We start from the raw sequence: 17827 nt of genomic DNA on the forward strand, positions 1-17827 counted from the left end.
AAAAAAAAAAAAAAAAAAAAAAAAAAAAAAAGGGAAAAAAAAGAAAAACCCTCGTTTTCGACACGTAAATTCGCCGTTCGCCAGGTTAAAGTGTCCCATTTCGTTTTGTTCGTGTGAAATATATTCGTTCCGCTCTTGGCATTTAACAAACCAAAAAAATAAACAAATAAATGTTTCTATGAAAAATACGCCAGATACAATATACATATATTTCTTTATTCCCGGCGTAGAGGTGTCGAAAACGCGCAGTGTGAACATCTCCCAACCCTTTTTCAATCCGAAATGATCCGCATTTTCGCTTTTAAATTTAAATCGCCGTTGTTGCAACTCTGTTTACCTAGATCAATTCTGCGAAAATATCAACGAGTTTTATATTATTTGTTCCGACGAATTGACCCTCGAAACAAACCTTCCTGAAAAAAAAAGAAAGAGAAAAAAAAACAGGGAAATTTTACACCATGATATTTCCCGTTGAATTTTTGGAAAAATAGCGAATGGAATATTCGGGAAGAGTGCCGATTCAGTCGATACAGTCGATAATTAATTACGCGTCGAGAGGTAAACAAGCTGTTGAAAGTTATATCGCGAATGTGTATTTCTCAGTGCTGTGTTCATGCTACGATCAAGAGCAACTTCTATTTTCGTGAAATAGACTATAAGTATTATATTTTAATTCCAAAATATAATTAGCAGAACGTTACTTTTCGATTTATCAAGTTGATCAATGCGGTTTCTGAATGGTATACGTTTTAATATTTTATACTAAGCAAGTTAGAATAATACGACCGTTCACAGACCATAGCGATCAATTCTATTTTTTCAATCTTTCACCATATAAAATAAATTTCCTGGATAATTATTTGTAAAAGTACAGAGATCCATTGGCCACGAGAAAGAATCATTTATTACGAAAACCAGTATGATCATTCCAGTACTATTTTACGCATTTCCCACGTCGTTAGAAAAAATCCACGCCTCTACAATGTTCGTTCGAGCATTTTAAAAGAAATCTTTAACATTAAATTTAAAAAAAACTTGAATTTCTCTGACGCTTGTATTTCGTCAATTTTCCTGTCCCGTGCGAATTAATCGATCTCGCAAACAGAGCGGCTCGACTGACGGAGAAACTCGCGAGACGAAGGCCCGATCGATTGGTCAACTTGCGCGTGCGAAACACGAGCGAATCGTAAGGAAATCGATCTCGATGGAAATTATTCGCACGGCGAATAAAAGAGAAAGGCGAAAGAAAGAAAGAGGGGTGGAAAGGGAGGAAGGAAAAGAACCGGAGGCAATCGCTTGACAAATAAGTGTCGAAAGGGACTTGGCGTTCTTCCATAGGCGTTCTAACGAGGCACAGGCTCGCGCCGGGGACTCCGATCTCGTTATTTCTTGGCGCTTCAGTTTTCCTCGAGAGCGGCAAACCGTTAACTCGGCCCGGGCGAGCCCACCCCTTTCTCCCTCCCGGCCGATTCGTGCAGCCGCCGCCCTGCCACGGTTTTATCCATTTTCCGGCTTGTTATTCCGGATTGGTAACGAAGCAGAATTTTCCCACGGACACCCGGCCGTAACGCGATGTCTGACAGCGGCGAATGAAATCGGCCGGTTGCCCGTGTCTCTCGAAATCAAGTTTCGCGATAGACGGGGTCTCGTCCGGACCGATTTTTGCGCCCGACGTGACCAACGGAAGCAAGTTGGAGAAACATTCGCGAAACAAGCGACGACGGGCTGACGTTTACAGCCAAGGCTGTTTAACGCAACGGCGTGCTGCTGCTTTCATTTCCGTCGATTGCGCTGAAAAGCCCCGAAATCGCGAAATAATCGAGGTTGGTTTCGCCGCGCGAAACCGGATATCAAGATCTTGCTCCCCAAGAAGTTATTGCTGTGTCTCTCGAGCGTTAGATAATTTTCTTTTGTTTGGTTTTAACGCTGGCGATAATTCATTATTACAAGTTTTTTCTTCTTCTATTCCTTCATCGTGAGAATATGTTTCGAATCAATGATGAACGACACTGTCGATGATTAGTTGAAAGAACTTATTCGACAGTTGATTGACAATTTAATTTACATTTGAAATAATTTGAATTGAGCTGACTCGGTTAGAAATCGCAATTGCAGAATAATACGGCAAAAACATTGTTGTTTCTGTACAAAAATGTACCGAACGTTGTGTATGACAACTTTGTGGACATTGTGGAATACTTTGATCAATTGCGATCATTTTTGCTAAACATTTGATTAGAAAAGACCATTTATTAAAATTGACAAATCGCTGGATCGTTGCTCCTCACGGTTCTAACTGGCATACTTCTGACGAAGGGTAATAGTCACTTTTTTACGAGACTCGGGCGCGTAAAATCTGAACGTGAGATCGGTGTTTCGAGCGTTGATAAGGAAAAGTGATCCCGCCTGTTTGCGGTGGATCAGATAAACGATTCTGTTGTATAATAATCTTTGGTGGATATAAATCTCCGTATCTTTGAATCATTCCGAAATTCCAGATGATCCATGAGAATCATTAAAAATTCCCTCTCAACTGGATCGTCAAGAATCACAATTTAGATCACTAAATTCCTTTGGATAGTGTAAAGTAAAATCAAACGCCCTGAATGTTGGTAATTTAACGTAAATTACTATAGTCTCTTACAACCATTCCAACGATACCATTCGAAGCAATTGCCACAAGAAATTCCATTTTCATGGGTGAATAATTTCCAAAGGACCATTCGAAAACGCATAACACAACCAGTTGCGTATTAAAGATACTATTAAACCACGTTGAGAGAGAAAGGGGGGAAAGAACAGATAGACAGAGAATAGTGTTATGTAAAATTCCGTATTTCATCGGTTTACGACGTGTAAGTCAGATATTACTCTCTCTTTCTGCGCAATGTGAAGGATAGATCTATCGAGTATCTTGTCGTTCGTAGCTTCCTCTTTATTTCCAACGTGGCGAGCTGTTCGTCGAGGCAATCCCCTTGGCGGCGCTAAATGTGTAAGCGATAAAAGTATCTCTGCCAGGGAAAACGCGTCGTTTTATGTACTTTCTGCATTTCCTTAAGGTCCTGGCGGATGCCCGTAAATTCGTCGGTGCTTCTTCCTCCTCCTTCGCAGTTCTTCTCTCTCCTGCGTTCTACCGCTGTAAAATTTTGCCGTAGGGGAAGCGTTGCATTTTTCAAGCAGCCGCTCGATCATCGAACGATTTCGAAATTTACGAGCATCGTGGTTTGCGCGTTGTTACCCCGTGATCGTTTTGAAGAAAACGGCGTTCTTCTCCGACGTTAATTTCTATTACGCTCGAATAAAGAGACATAATTTAGTTTATCTCCGTATACACAGTGCTGGATACATAGCACTAATTTGCCTAAGAGTCTCGAGAGTTCGATGGACTATTCATTAATGTGGCAAATGAATACGAATATATTCCACGCATAGTCTGTATTCTCTATATATTGTCTCTATATCTATTCTCATTTTGATCTATGAAAATCAGTTACAGCTCGCCACTAATTGGTAATTGAATGAACTGGAGAACAGCCGATATTGTTTTAACTAAGTATCGCTGTGTATCCGTTGTTAACACGTTGTCTGCCACTGTATCTTTCATCTATTTTAGTTAGTGTATTTCATTTTCATAAAACTTCTTAAGTACGACTAGGCTTACTTTTATTTTATAACATCACTAGGATGTTCACGTTAAAATATCGTTGTCTTAATAGTCTAATTACTGACAAATAATCATCATCATCGTTAGCAGGATACTTCCGGTCCATGATACAAAATAACAATCTGACCCGGTTGTAAATTACATTGTCTAGCAAATGACGCGCACTAAACGTCCAGGCTAAAAAACGAACCTCGAAGCACATCATAAATTATCCTTAACACTGTATTATCTGATTGCACGAGATTGGAACCACAGTGTTCCGCAAGAAGTGTGGCATTGTAAGAAAGCGTGTGTTGTCATGTAGTTTGAAAAAAAATATTGCGAAAAGAGAGCTGTGGAAGCGAAACTGAGGGTTGACAGCAACAGAAACCAGGTCTATTGGGAAAAACTTTGGCAATGTGAAAGTATCGACTATATCTGAGCATGCAACAGGAGAAACCGTGTGTCACAACTACATTTTATATTTTAAAAAACTGTACGATGAAACAGAAGATGAAACGAAAAAGTTTCTTTCGTGCGTGGAATTCAATGTCTCGATGTTACATTATCGTGTAAGCAACTTCCTAAATAAATTTACATGTAACTTCTACCTTCTCTTTTTCTTTTACAGATTCGTAGTGACGAATCCTTTCTTAGCAAAAGTCACACTTTATAAATTTTTTACTGAGAATAATTAGTTCTACCGTTGCCACGTGGTCAACTCGCCTCGAAAACTGTCTCAAAAGAAATCTTTTGCACAATATCTTCCTCACGAGTTATTTTAAGTCGAAGGTCAAAGTTACAACCGAGCCCTCCCTTGTCATTCTCTCATCCACATCCGACACGATGCTTTCTCGCTCGATTCCCTGACACTGTTTCCCTTGAAAAAGTGTAAAGTAGCTGCCACGACGAATCCTCCGACCGTAGCTATTTAACTTTAGGCCAACGATTAAAAAGATCCCACTCTACAAGATGGAACTTTGAACGACCAACCTTCTTTTACCCGACCTACATTCCATTAAACAAACACCAGCGCGGTCAGTATCAAACGCGAAAGAAGAAGTACAAGGTTTTCCCGTCGTTCGTACGAGCGACGCATCGAAAGTCGGGATAATTTATTTAACGGTGAGCGAAATAAATGGTCACCGGTATCCGCAACTGGCACCGTTGGATCGCGCGCCTGACAGCAAATGGCACTAATTCTATTCAATACCGCAAACGTTACCACTGCTACGACTGCTTCGATTCATCCTCGAGTCCGTCGAACTATCCTTTGACCAGAGTAATCGCCTCTTTTTGTCAGCGACGACGATTCAGCATGGTATGTTACGTAGCAGTGGCGTCGATTTCGCAGTAGTTTCAGTCGATGATACGTCAGACCGTTCGAGGATTTGCGTGTCTAACTGAACCAAAGGACGTATCTTTCTTCCTGATTTTCAACTTGTAAACCGAAAACTCTTCTTTATTTCTTTATTATTTTTTGGATGAGTGGATAATTAAAAAGGTAGGTATAATATTTGTTTCAATAAAGAACGAACGATAGAAAAAAATTGTTAACTGCAAGACTGCGTACAGTCTTCATCGAATGGTCAATCAGTCATGGATCGCTATTTTTAAATCTTTCAAGCCACTCTTTTTGTTTTCTTCTGGCAAAATATTGTTTCTATACGTTTCATAAATTTATCATGCACATTTCGGCGACAGTTATTCATGCAGCGACGTATATGCAGCCTGTCAACGTTTATTCTTTCTGTTTAATATATAACGAATAGACTGTGTGCACGTTTATGCAAATTCACGTTTTTCAGAAAAATGAAACCTCTGTGGATATTTGTGTCAGTCACTAAGCTACAGTGCACTTCGTATATTTCATACACATTCTGCGAATTTTATTATCTCTACGCTGTCCACGAATAAATGTTCGCGGTCTAGCGATCGAATGTGAAACTTCAAAGGCTTAAAAAATGATCTCATATTTCTCATATTTTTCGCTGTGGAACTAGAAGTACAAACAAACGTTGCCACGTGACCAAAAGAGCTTATTTGTACAGCCAGGAATACTGAAGAATCACTTTCATCCTTCTTTTAATAGATAAAAGTCCAACGTATCACGGTATTCAACGTTGACTGCAATTTACGTTGATCAGACATGCAGTCCAAGCCTTCATGTTGTACATACATGTGTTCTAAGAATCTCGTTGAATAAAACTAAGAATACCCAATTAGACAAGTTTTTATTAGATCGGACAAGTAGATTATGACTGAAATCGAGACGAGCAGAACAGAAGCCGAGTGCCATTACACAACAGTCAGATACCTGGTTGGGAGGAAGCACGGCCGAACGAATTAACTGAATTATCCTCGTCTCGAATTAATACCTCGAAGCTCCTCGTTCCTCTAACTCGATTCACTGTTGCTCGATAAAAGTCAGTGGCGATCTCAAAAGTCGACACGTAACGCGCGAAACCGTTAAACGAAGAGCGTAAATCAAGTCGGAAATTCCGGCGGTGGGAGCCCGGAAGCCTAAAGCGGAGACGATGATCGATTTTCATAGCGGCCGATTTGTACCGGAAGCCCGGTCCTCGCCACGATAACAATTATCGCTAAGTGGCGAACGATGAGAGTGGGTCGAGCGGGAATACGAAACATGGCCCTCGTACGGCCGCTATTAGTGCCTCATTAATAACGTCGCTCGCTCGTGGTACCGGTGATTTAGTGGATCGAACGGTGCTCGCTCGCTTTCGGCCATCGACGCCGGCCCGAAAGAGAGAGAATAACGACCGACGACCACGTCAATCTCTTCCGGGGCGGTCCTTCTCCTCCTCCACCTCCTCCTCCTCCTCTGCAGACAGAAATTGCCGCTAACGAAGACGTCGAGTGCCCTCCAACGAAAGAAACGAGCCGAAGGGAGGCTGGTTAAGCACCGACTGGCTGTCGGCCGAAAGATTCCACGTCGATGGATCACGTCCGATTTTATACTCCCGCTGATTGCAACCGCGGTTACTTCGACCGACGACAAGCGTTTCGGTCGAAACGATACTAGACGACCTGGGAAAATAAACGTCTAACGTTTCGCGACGTTGGACCAGTGCTTTTGATCGTCAAGAATTTTTTTTTTTGTCTCAAAATTGCAATACTTTCTCAATTTTAAGTATTTATATTTCAGTATAACCTAGGCAAAACAAATAATAAATTTATTACTTGTGAATAATTTCTATCCGGTGGCATCATACCGACGGGTTCAAAGAGAACGCGACGAATTATTGTATACGGTTTGGTCACTCGTTATGGTCCGCAATTCAGTTGCCAGCGCAGGTGGTTGATAGTGTATTGTAGTTGGACTGCAGATTGTAAATTTGTGGGGAATTTAAGGATGCAATCTGCGGTCTATATCTTATCTATAGCAACCTTGCCCTCGTCTCGCAAATGGAAGTCTAAGTCATCGAACACAACACGACATCTTTGTACTTCCCAAATCGTCTGAAACTACTCGCTTGCAAGCTTCAACTCCTGACCTGTATTATATCGCTTTCATCGCCTTAGCTGGGAGCAGACAGTGTCCGTTATTAAGCAGCAGGTGGCGAAATTCCTGGCTGGATGGAACCGCGATGGACGTTGTTACGCAGACGGTGAACTTAAGTGGAAAGCAATGCTCCGGCGTTACGCGCTGGCTGAGCTTTAATTAATCTTTCATCGGTGTCGCGAGTCCGTGACTAAACACGTGGCTATCGACCAGCTTCCTTGTAGGATGAAATGCGCGCTCTTCACCGCTATTTGCTTCGTGAGATCTTCGCGGTCGCCAGAAATCACTGTGTAAAGTCTTGCGTTGCAAGAAAAAAATTCTTCCCCATTCGTTAGGAAACAAATTGTTCCAAATCAGTCGCATTTCGCTTAGAAATTCCCAGCGTTCGATGCACAACTGTCAACGTTCCAAACACACTGAGCCACATAGTTTCCACGTATCTCTGTCGACTCGTATCCAGCCGGATCCGAATGTAAAAATTTTACATGCGGTTTTACGGTCGCAGATCGAGTTCGTGAGTATAAAAAAATGCGATACACATGGTTCTTTATTTCGCCATAGCTTACTTATAGTCGATATCGTCTAATGAAATCGCAGATAAAGTTCGTTGGTGAACGCGAGCGAACTTTCGCGAAGTTTCGCAAAGTTTTCATCGATTCGAGGGTGAATTTGGCTGCGTTCTGGCGGCAATATCGGTTATGCAAAACGCTATGATGCCGAACGATAACAATTAAAGATAGAGGCGGAGTAGTTGCCGGCTGCATATCGGGTCAGCTTCTTTCTCGACCTATGGAAAACGGCCGGCTGGTGATTTCCGGCTTGGCAGCGTGCACCGGACTCGGCACATTCGACATCCGGCGCTCGCCTCTTGGCGAGGCTTCAGAAAACTTGCGAGTTCCCGACAAGCTCCGCGCTTGTGGAAAGTGTATCAATCACACAATATCTGTGGCCATCTCGGAAACTAGCGATGGGTTCGAGCATCTCGCAAGTAGATTCCAGAGCCTTGCGATTTTTTTTTTTTGCAATTGTTTATAAACTTCGATTTTGAAGATTTTAATTTTTCAAACGTGAATTCAAATTCTTTAGGATTTAACGAACGTTCTGTTATTCCATGCTTCTCCATTGTGTCACATTTCGAACAGTGCTTGACGATAAATTAGAATCTCTTCGAACGTGAATTCAAGGAGCTTAAAATTGTTGAAAAGTTTTGAATGAATCGTTGGTACATCACCGACGTCACATTATCGAAAGTTCGGACAATTTGAATTATCATAAATACAACGCGAGTATATTAACTGTCGTGAAACGTCTTAAATTTTCTTCCAACGCAAAGATTTCATAGACGAGTGAAATTCTTTATCTGGGAGAAGTCTGTTTTTCATGGTCGAAGGTTCGAGGATTAAATCAGAGCAAATGATTAGAAAATTAACCGACAACCTTTCTCCCCTGTGCGTAAATGAAATTCTGGTTGTATCCACGTTCGCGTAATCCGTGCAAAAGGATCACGCAATCGGGGGATCCAAGTCATCGATCCCCGTCCTTCTATCGAGTCTGTTTACCGGCGGTAACTCTCCAATCAGTGCGCGCGCGGCCTCTGTTGCACCGCTTGCACAGCGAACGCAAGCAAGGGCAGCAGTCACTCGATAATGGCGGGGTCGAGCGTGGCAAACCGTGGGGTTTGTCCCGGCGATCTTTTTTTCTCTTTTTTTTTTTCCACGAGAACGACGAGAATGGACGACGTCGTCTGGACAACCGTGTGTTCTCCAATTTAATTTGCATAGCCGGAACACGAGCCGCGTCTCCTCCCTTCGTCGATCTCTCGCGGTTTGCGCTGGAAATCTCGGCTGGTTTACGCGGCAACCGTAAACCGGCCGTCGTAATCGTACGGGATCAGGAGACGCGCGCGGATCACACGACGCATTGGCTGCATCGGCCGCGGAATTAATCAAGCCTATCTATATTAGAAGGCATGCTCTGCGGTCAGATTAGAATCCCGAGCAATTCGCCGGAGCCCCCGGATGGACAACACCGGCTGTTAATGGAACTCGGTGCGGCCAGGGGTTTCACCGACTCTGTACATATAATATCCGTTACCGCCGCTGCCGCCGCCATCAAAGAGTCTCCGCTTTCCCCCGCTCCGTCGTCGCTCGACAAGAATACCGTCGGCACGTCGTGGAAATTGTAATTTTCGGCCCCCTCCGGGGATTCGCCAAGGATTAACAGGCCCGTTACTCAACTCGGAAGCGGCGGTGATCGAGGTTTTTTCCGGGCATGGTCGTACGTTGTCGATTAATATTCCTATACCTCCTCTCTCTCGAGGAGTCAAAAATCTCCATACTTTAAACTTGTTTGGAGAAACTTTCGATTAGAATTCGCTCCGTGCCTTAAACGTTCGGAAACTTGGGAATTTCCGATTGGAACGCTCGAAAATTTCGAAAAGAAATTCGAGAGTTTGGGAAAGCTTCTACGGAAACGACACGAGGGAAACGGGAAAACGAAGAAATCTCTTCCCGGCGCGGTCGTGTACACGACGCACGGGCGACAGGTTTAATTTGTTTTCAACAATAAGTTTCGAAATATACGACCGTGCTAAAAGTTTCCTTCTCTCGCCCCGGCTCGCTTCTTATTCGCGTTATTTACGAGAGAAAGCTCGTCCTGAAAAGATTACGCTCCGCAACACGGATTCTAAACCGCTTTTATTCGGGACGCTCTTGTTATTACGCTTTTTTGTTTTTATCCCTTCCAATTATAACTTCCACCGATGGCCAACGTCTCTTTTAAAGATAAATAAATCACGCGTCGCGTCAATTGTACATTTTATCGATTAAAAACGAACATTGGGAAATGCCAATTACGTCACGCGTTGCGACGCGAATTTATATATATATATCGTTCCGCAGCTATTTCCGTTGCTCCGCGACGTTTCACCAGCAGCTCCAATATAGAAATTCGTTTCTTTAACTTTCGTTTAACGAGCGTCGTCTACGAGAATACTCGTCACGAGCTAACGTAATTTTCGTGGCTCGTGCCCAAGCTCTCGTGTAAGAAAATCGAGGAAAACAGTAACAGTTACTGCGGGGTAAAAACAAAATGCCCACGCAGTTCGATAAGCAATAACAGAGCTGGGAGCGAGAGAGAGTTCATAACGTATCGGCGATGCTTAAAAACAGATGTATCCGCCATACTCTTCGAATGTTTACGATCGTCGACTGTAATCGTGACCGTCCGATCGATCGTAACGATTTCTAGTTAGCCGCACCTGATTCCGCGCTGCGTTGCCTTGAACGAGCCAATCAGAGTGTAGCTCCATCTTTTTTTCTTCTTTTTTTTAATGCATCGTCGTCGTTGTTCGTGTTTCAACTGTGCACTTTCCTCGTTTTTCTCTTCCTGTACTTTATTCTCATCCTCTTTATCCATTGTTACGGCTAGCGATATGTAAATGTAACTGGTTTTTCAAGATGCTGGTGGGGGAAAAAGAGAGAGAGAGAGACGAAACTCGATTCGATCGAGATATGCGAGTAATCAGAAATTGGATTCGCATTCTCTCGGAGGTGACAGGCCCGCGGAAAATTAGTGGCAGAAATTGTACAACCGGCCAAAGAGCGAAATTGAAATCGATTAGACGCGAAATAAAACTAAAACTCACGCCGGCTGGTTGTACGAAGCTTCATTTCCTGACTCTCGATAATTCCAAATGCATACAGCGGAAATCCATCCATTAGAACCGTCGTGGATACGTTTAACCTCTTCCGTTGGAATGACGTGCCACGCACGTCGAGAATATTTGACCTAAAATTGCAATATTTTCTCAGTTTTAAGTATAGCGAAATATAATCCAGGCAAAACAAACAATAAATTTATTACTTCTTGGTAATTTCTATCCAGTGATATACCGATGAATTTAAAAGGGAGACGAATTATTGTATATTGGTTTGGTCACTCGTTACGGTCCGCGAACCAGTTACTAGCGCAAAAGGTTTAAGTTAAAGTTAAACACATAATGTTAAACGAAGCTTAAAGTACGCATGTATGTTCTACCTAATAATGACAATAATAATAGTTGCCTCTGTTGCCTAAATTTTATCCTCCATCGATCATCGGAAGGTGTAAACGACCTTTCGGCATACAAACCGTAAAGGTACACGAAACGTTCTCGTCGGAGCTATTCGGAGAAATCAGATATCGATGAATTAATATCGGCATCCATACATACATACATACATATATACATACGATTATAGCGCAATGAACAAATTATATCTATGCACGTACCGTGTACAGACACGGTACACACATCCGCACTCGGTCGGCTATTCAACGATGTTCGTAATTAGGAATTAATTCGGGTTCTGATGTTCGTGATTCGTACGATTATAAACAGAGTACGAACGTATCCCCTCTGGCCCGATTAATCTGTTTCCCGATGGAAAACAGAGAGAGAGAGAGAGAGAGAGAAAGAAAACAAGAGAGAAGGGAGAGGGGGGGGGGCTGAAAGAATATTTCGTGTAATCTACGAGGGGTCGAGGCGCGGCGTGGATGCTCGCCAGAGGGGTGGTGCTCGAGATATCCCCGTGTGTTGTTCTTGCCACGTCGGTATTTGCTCGTCGATTCGAGTTAACGAGAGCGTCGTAGTGATTGGAATTACCGGGCAAGGACCGGAACGAATACCGGTCCGGTAACTGTTTCCGTAGCAGAGGGTATTACAGAGGGCTTAGTACAGGATGACACCGAGGATCGGAGTAAAGGGTGAGGAGAGATTAGAGGATCGAAACGAGAGGAGTGAACCGACGGAGGAAAGTGAGGAAGGGTTAGAGCAGAGATAGAAGGAGAAGTGTGGCCTGGCCGCACAGAGAATCCCTCCGGTTGCCATCAAAGACGTTCGTGCTGTGAATTCCGCGAAAGATAAATTCCCTCGGCGATATATGTATATCCATATCGTTGAATTCTTTCAGAGGGGGTGTTTCCCCCTCCACTCCTTCTCCTTTTATCTTCCCTTTATGGCTCCACCATTTTGCCACACTCCCCCTTTCTCCCTGCCCTTATATTTCATACTTCTCAGCTAGACGTGTTCCAGAAACGTGGTCTACGATCTTTACCGTTTTATATACACAAAGCTGACGTTGCGTCGTTTCTACTCACCCAGCTCCATCCATAGATTTGTTCGTCGCTTGTACGTGTATACTTGCACCCTCGGCTGTAAGTAGTAGATGCACCAATTTCTCGATGAAATTTTTGGAAATTCGGATAGATAGATCGGTTTACTCGAAAGTGTTCGAACAGATTTGTAATAGCGACCGAAAAACACGGAATGGAAAATATTTTTGACGAGGACTGTTGTTACAACGTTGTTCTTGATATTCGTCCTGTGGACGGTCGACGATGTTTTTTTCACGCGCGATTACGACGACCAACGGAAGCTGTTCGATCCACTGATCCAAACATGCTTGTCTCTGACAGACGAAGGAAATTGACTGTAAAACTAAGAGTGACTAATTCTGATAGAAATTTTGTCGCGCATATTTCTTCGGTCAAGCCTTTATTAAGATGCAAAACTCCGAGACGAATTCTCCTTGGCGTGAAGTGACAAAGTGTCTCTATATATTTCCAATTTAATCGAAAGAATCGAAGTCGCATATGATCGCATTTTCAAAATTTTATTTCGTCGATACAACATGATAAAAATATCGAGACTTATTCAATAACAACAATTATTAGTCTTGAAATTCTAAATTAGAGCAAATAGCTGCCATCAATTAATAATCCCTATCACGTTTGAAATGAATGAATTTTAATTAATTATTAATTTTAATTATTCGTTCGCATGATCTTTACGTTGCATCTGATTGCACCTTCGATTCACGTTACTTCAAAGCGACAAATATACACGATCGTCAGTTTTTATTGGTTCTCCGGTATTTTTCACAGTTCGTCGAGAAATGAATTCGCACCCAAAGATAAACAGTCGAACGCCACAGTTTTACTGTCGTTCGCCGATTTACCTTCGTAGGTGATTGATTACTTTTCTACACCCTGTTGTCCCCCCCTCTCCCCCCCCCCCCCGCCATTCGATATCCATTAGAAAACAAAGAGTCGGAAAACCTTTTATAACCGGCCGAAGCAATTTAAATCCATATCTCTCGGCGAGAACCAGACGCAAAACGCGCGCGATAAATACCGGTCGCCCCGCTCAATTATACTATTTCTGTCGGAGTCAAGCACTCGACGAAACAGACACAATGCGCCCATTAAAACCATTGTACAGCCCCTTGGTGCAGCTGTGCATTTCCGACGTTCCGACGAATTGGCGCAACAAATTCACCCTTCACCGGGTAGCAGTATCCTACAAACGATTTTCTTTACGGCGCCATTAAGCCTGGAAATAAGTAGCGATTAATAGCGCGACGAAGCGAAATCCTATAGCCGGCAGCAGGATAGAAGGGGAGGGGAGGGTTGCTCCCCTCAACCCCTGCCGATTTCAGTGTCGAAGAGTTTCGCCGGCGTTCGAGAGGAGAGATGGCGCGGCGAAGGAACTTGCAGCCAACTTTCCAACGGTATCACATGCGTTTCGTGAGACTAAGTTTCCCTCCCTTCCGCTCCTCTACTCGTAGTAGCTCGTTCGACAAATCTAGTATTTCGACGGGGGAAAGGGGGGATTAAAGACAGAGCCCGAGCCCCCCCCCCCCCGATTCCTTCTCGGCAAATTACCGAAATTCCTCGAGTGAACTCGCATATTTCACGTTTGATGCGCGGCGAACAAAGGGAATCAGAACGCGCGGCTTGGGTTCACTTTAACGTGCGTAAAAGAGAGAAGACAGAAGGGTGGAGAAGAGAGACGGAGAGCCACAGTCTCTTGCAAATCGTATCCCCGAAGATGTCAACCGGAGGTAGCGACACGGCGGGAGTTTCGCGAGCGAAGGAAAAGGAGTTTATCCAGTGACACGAGGTGACAAATCCTCTTAACCGTTTTACAACCTCGCATTGTCGCGCGACTCGCATGCATACATACATGCAAACGTGCCCAGAATAAAGACGTCACGTCACGTCGCCTCGACTCGCCTCGCCGTCTCCTTGTTTGCTCTTTCCCGTTTCTCGTCTCATTTCGCGTTTCCCTCCCTCCCCCTCTAAGTTGTGTTCCCGACGGTTTCGCGTTGCTTATCACTCGATAAGTAACCGAGAGTAACGCGCGCGGGTAAAACGGAAGACGCGTTTCGTTGCCGGTTATCTTTGCGATTTCATAGAACGGCGGGCGTTTGTTGTTCCCTGTGTGTTGGTTGTTTTGAACTCGGAGTTTCTTCAAAATTTTACGAGGTTGCAAAGATGCCGCACGCTGCATCGAACGTACGAGGTGTCGGTTCGATACGTTTTGCCAACGCTTTTCAAGGCGAGCTGCTGGGAAAAGTGTGTCAATCTTTTGACACGCTGGAGAGCGAAGAACGACAATTTTGCCATTTCTTTGCGACAGAGATTGACGAAAAGGCGAGGAAGTACCCGACGTTTTATTCTATCAACGGAGCAACGCGGAGATGCGTTTCGGCATTTCAATTTTAGATTAGCGAGACGCAAGACGTATTAGGTAATTTGTCCATGTTACTTCCCGTAAACATACCGGATCCGTACGACGCGCGGTGTACGTGTCAAGAAGCTAAATGTATGACTTATTGCGCGACAAATGTAGAACGCAACTCGCGTCAGTAAGTTGTTCCCTAACTTACGTCCAATTTATCTCGCCGAAATATTCAAATGAAGACAGCGTGACACACAGATTTCTAACTCGCGCCATTAACAGACACTGCTGGTTTCCATGCAAATTCTACTATTTTCGAAAATGGTAGAGTTTGTGTATTGTGAATCTCGCGCACCAAACGTTATAGAAACCATCGCACATTTTATACATCTTTTTTTCTTTTACATTACATGTATCTTGCGCAACGTTGTACTTTAAAATAAATAAAGCTGAAGATATTGGACGACAAAGTTCCCTGTAATTCGACTTCACGTTTCTCGAGGCGGCTCTTTTTTATTAGGCTTTGCGTTAAATTAAATTAAATTTCTGTAGCGATACAGAAAAAAAAAAACAGAAAAGGAAATTTAATATTCTCGGATTTAATTAATCAGTGCGTAAACGAAAGGAAATATAATACGCGGTACGGGAAACACTGTCCACTGTCTCCGCTGCATGTCCATACGAATTTACACCATAGTTTTTAAACGTCGAGTTCATTCACGTCAAAGCGTTTCCCACGTATTCAGTTACGTTTTGTGCGTGTATGTGTTTTGTACATGTGTGTGTGTGTGTATGTATGTGTGTATAGGATAACATAACTGGGTTGCAGCGAGGGTTGATTAATGAAAGATTCGAGTCCAGCGGACGCGGAGTTTATCGATGCCGCGTGCCACGACCCAGAATTTATCTCGGTCCCTCGGCTGCCGAGCGCGGCGAATTTGTCATCGCGTGCGAAATTACCACGACCCGAAAATCATCGTCGATCATCCGTGGAGGGCAACGTTATTCGGACGTTATCGGTCCTTATGATTCGCAATTTATTCGGCGATCGGTTATCACGACCCGAAATTTAACGTCGCCGCACGGGAGGATGTTTTACCCAAAACCGATGAGAATTTATCGGCATCGATTTTTACGACCCAGAAATTTATCGGCCGCCGATTTTCCACGACCCGGAATTTATTGGTGTTGATTTTCCCAGAAACGAGCAATTTATCCGGCATCCAGTGGAAATTCGATCGATATTTATCGGTAACGCTTCCCCTCTCGTTTCTCGACTCGCGTGAAATGCGAAAACCTCATAACCTCGAAATTTATCGATAACGCTTCCTTCAACGTGTCACGCATTGATATCGATCTTTACGACTAACGCGTTTGTCATCTTTTTGTTTCACCCGAAAGTTTTAAACATCGTCCATCTCCGTAACAAAGAACTGTCTTTTGTTCACTTTTTTTTCTTTCTTTTTCGATCATGATTCTTTCTATCTGAAATTTTCGAGTATCCGATATACACCGATACGATTGCATTGTTACCAACGATTGATCAAACTCCACGGTTCGAAAGTGTCGATCGTAGAAACATTTCAAAGGCAAATGGATACGAGATGATTCAGAATGTTAAATTTAATAAATATGTTTAACGGGGACAACGAAATTCTAAAAGTCACTGATACAAACACATCGTCCGTCATAGCTAAAAAATTTCAAGCAGTTTTTACTTTCTGTGGGAACATGGCAATTATAATTTTAATTTTTAAATATACTCAATTAAAATTTCTCTGCTTGTTGCAATGTTATGAATAAAATATTTGTTTGCTCGGAGAAATCTGAATTTCTGCTGTTCTCCCTCTGTTCTTTTTTTTTCTTTGTTGAAACCTCAACATGCACCAAATTTTTGAACAAGTACAATGTAGATACACGCCAGTAGATACACACAGAAAATTTTGAACTTTCCTTTATCCATTACAGAATCGAGTTCATTATTATTATTATTTTTTTTTCACAGTTTGATTGAGCGACAGACAGTTTGATCGCGAAAACTCGCAGCAACCCGTAAATCTCATTAATCGACCATGTTCGTGGTCCGCACAATAGGTCCAATAGGTCCGCACATAGGACTGCGTGATTTCTATATTGAAACTTGACATCTGAATTCAAAGGCATTAACTAACGCTACAATTGGCTGATTATCTTGTCAACGGTATCGATGACCAAACAGACCCATTCAGGCAACAATGACGTGTCATTGTTGCGAAGACAAGCGTGCTCGCATCCGGTTCCTTCGTTTCATAAAATCCGATCGGTCCACCGACGGCCCCTTCGTGTCGCGGACGCATTCGAACGGCAGCAGCCCAACTGCTTTCACTTTCCATCACGGCGACGCGCGATGGTTCAGATACAGATCGCGGTCTGTTGACATCTATTGATCATGACATGAATAATGAATGGATACACGGTCTGAATAATGCATGCATCAACGTTGAATAACATCCACTCGGTGTCAATGTATAACCGATCGCGAATGTACGTATCGGGAAATGTTGACGAACGCCGATCGTTCGACATCGTACGTTCTTAGAGATTGAAGAAGTTTACGCCACTTTTTTCGTAATAGGAAGTCGAATTTCTATCGTTGATCGTTGGATTTTTATGAATTTTTGGGGAATTTCATTTTCAGAATATGGTGATTGACTTGTATACGCGTTTCTCATTTATTATTTGATCGTTTCCAAATTTTTCCCCAAAAACATAAGTAAAGAAAAAGTGCGAATAAATCAAACGGAACGTGCTCTACTTGAATCTACATGAATTTCAGAAATATTTCTCTTTGCATTTTTTGATCAATATCTAGCAGTTGGCGCGTCGACGAAATGTCGTTTCGATTGGGAATTCAATCGAACAAAAGACGATGAAACGAGAATCAGGTTTTTTTAGATTTTCGGCCGTGTTACCGTTTGCCAAGTAATAAACATTAGCTTGTTCAATGTGGTTGCAAGAAGAGAGGATGACTAGACACGGATCGACAAGGTGCCTTCGTCGCGCTGCATAGTTATAGCTATTTGCGGTTCATCGAAGTCATAATTAGTTTTCGCCGGGCAGCCTTGGTCTACCAAAGCTGATAGACAGTTTTCGAGGAGTATCGACCGAGCGATGGAAA

General features: G+C 43.0%; 1 protein-coding gene across 1 annotated transcript in view; it reads left to right on the forward strand.

Annotated features, from left to right (window-relative positions):
- LOC122534291 (B-cell receptor CD22) overlaps positions 1-17827 on the forward strand; it is a 289325-nt gene that overhangs the window by 80933 nt on the left and 190565 nt on the right. The gene's annotated exons all lie outside the window — the stretch shown is intronic.

Source organism: Frieseomelitta varia, unplaced genomic scaffold (assembly GCF_011392965.1).
Source record: "Frieseomelitta varia isolate USP_RPSP 00005682 unplaced genomic scaffold, Fvar_1.2 scaffold_582, whole genome shotgun sequence".
Lineage (NCBI taxonomy): Eukaryota > Metazoa > Arthropoda > Insecta > Hymenoptera > Apidae > Frieseomelitta > Frieseomelitta varia.